The sequence below is a fragment of the Anastrepha obliqua genome, chromosome 6 (genome assembly GCF_027943255.1).
Source record: "Anastrepha obliqua isolate idAnaObli1 chromosome 6, idAnaObli1_1.0, whole genome shotgun sequence".
Classification (NCBI taxonomy): Eukaryota; Metazoa; Arthropoda; class Insecta; order Diptera; family Tephritidae; genus Anastrepha; species Anastrepha obliqua.
This window is the reverse complement of record NC_072897.1, coordinates 14,352,727-14,355,032: the sequence shown is the minus strand read 5'-3', so window position 1 is coordinate 14,355,032 and position 2,306 is coordinate 14,352,727. Positions and strand designations below refer to the sequence as shown.

At 35.2% G+C, this 2,306-nt stretch overlaps 1 pseudogene; it reads left to right on the top strand.

The window, feature by feature from the left end:
* The first annotated feature begins 947 nt into the window (after positions 1-947).
* On the top strand, positions 948-1,133 carry LOC129250998 (U2 spliceosomal RNA; annotated as a pseudogene).
* Positions 1,134-2,306: the final 1,173 nt, after the last annotated feature.

The following is a 2,306-nucleotide window of genomic DNA, read 5'->3' as shown; positions in this document are numbered from 1 at the left end:
CTCTTTTGCATATGCATGTACATATATGTATGCACCTTGATGCCCTATGTACGTACATTGAATTCCTTCAATCAAATCAACAAATTCTTTATAGATAATGCTTTATTACCAGCACACAGAAAGATGGCATTTTTAATATGTGAATTTATACACATACACTAGCGGACCCGCTTCGCTGGGTGAAAGAAAAATATATATTAAATGAAAAGTGTTCTTTGTTTTTTTGAAGTGAAAACTTCTTTAGAATCGTTGGGAGTGATTTGAGAAAAAGTGAAACGAAAAAAGCGACACTCTTGGCTACGAATATTACATATAAACGTAGCGACGAACTAAATAACTTTTAGGCCAGCGCCGACAGCATGGCGCGATAGCCGAGCGGCTAGCAATGTGAGCTTCCGATCCAAAATTCTTGGTTCGAATCACAAGAAAAAAAAATTTTTTTTTTTGAAATTTGCATTGTAGGACATTTCTGATTATTTATTGAAAACAGTTTTTTATTAAAATTTATTATAGAAGAAAATTGAATTTTTTCCAAGGTGAATTCATACACTAAGCTAAGTAAAACGTTTCGTAATTCAAATTTGTGTTGACATCCAAATGTACACGGCGGAAGAAAAAAATAACAAATCAGCTGTGTTATTGCTACCACCTTCAATAGATTCGCCTTGATTTTTCAAATAAAAATTATACATATCATCACTTGTGACAACTGTACCCAGTCGGTCGACAGTGTGTGAATCATCTTTACATTCTGCAAGAATACCCCAACCTGCGCAGCGCACAGTAAAATCGACAAACACACTAACGTACATACATACATATATACGCTCGAATACATTTTCTTACTGTGCTCAGCCAAGGCTGGTAGTCATGCACTGTGGCGATATGAACGCACAAATGCACATACACAGGTACGAACATGAAATCAAACAGCTCGCCGTTGCTTGTTGGCTTTTCTATTTTTGGTTTAGATACTGAAAGTCAGTTTAAGTGAATCTGATAGATCCTCCATCGGAGGACAACAAATGTTAAACTGATTTTTGGAAATGGGCGGAGTGTTTTAGGGGCTTGCTCCACCTCTGCCACGGGTTGGCCCGGTATTGCAGTACCGCCGGGATTTCGGCCCAAATTATTGAATAAATACAAGAAGAAATATACTAACACATATAGCTTTGGTGGGAAGAGACATAAATTTTTATATGAATACAAGTAGACGAAAATGGAAGAAATTTGTAAGTCTGTTTCTTCGGTCCGTTTGGGTATTTTTTTTATACAGTTATTTTATTTTATTTTATTTTATGATATGTTTATGAGGAGCTTTTTTTCATGGCAGAAATACACTCGGTGTTTTGCCATTGCCTGCTGAGGGGTGAGCGCTATTAGAAAAATAGTTTTCCTTAATTTTGGTGTTTTCACCGAGATTCGAACTGACGTTCTCTCTGTGAATTCTGAATAGTAGTCACGCACCAACCCATTCGGCTACGGCGTTTGTTTAATTTTACTGATGCAAAAATGAGGAAAAATATATGAATAAAGTTTGCTTACTGTTTACACATTTTCCAAAGGTGACGGAGAACCAAAAAAAAAGTCGATTTTCAAACAAATACGAGTGCATATGTGTAATTGTGTTAGAGTTTCGGTCACGCCCCAGCAAAACCTGCGTGCATATGTGTTCGTAACATTCAAAAAAAATGTAATTGTGTTAGAGTTTCGGTCACGCAGGTTTTGCTGGGGACGCTCATAATAGCAACCGCGTGTGTATTTTTATATTCGTAAATATTTTCATTTTTAAATATTTACCGCAATTATGCCGAAAAATAATACAGAAAAGTGTCGTGAGTATCGACAGAACCAAAAATCAATAAATAGCCTCACGGAATTCATTCACGAAAATTTAATAAAGTATACACCAGAAGTATCGCGGATACTTAGAAAAGATTACAATAAAGTTCCAATGATTTTAAGTGGCGATTTTAACATAAATTTTGCATTGGACACAGCGGTTCCTTTAATTGACGTTCTCAATACAACATTCAATTTAAAAATGTGTAACAATCGCACTGAATCGACAACACGATCAAAAACAACCATTGACGCGGTATTTCAAAGATATGTTGACAACATCGAAACCAAAGCATTTGTATCATATTTTATCTATCATAAGCCACTCGTATCATTTGTTGAAAGTGAAAACATTGAGGATGAATAATAATAAAATGAAGAAAATAAAATATGAACTTTATAGCAATATTATAATGAACCTATAATTATCCCGCTCCTAATGCTGCTTTCGTCTTATTCTCTCT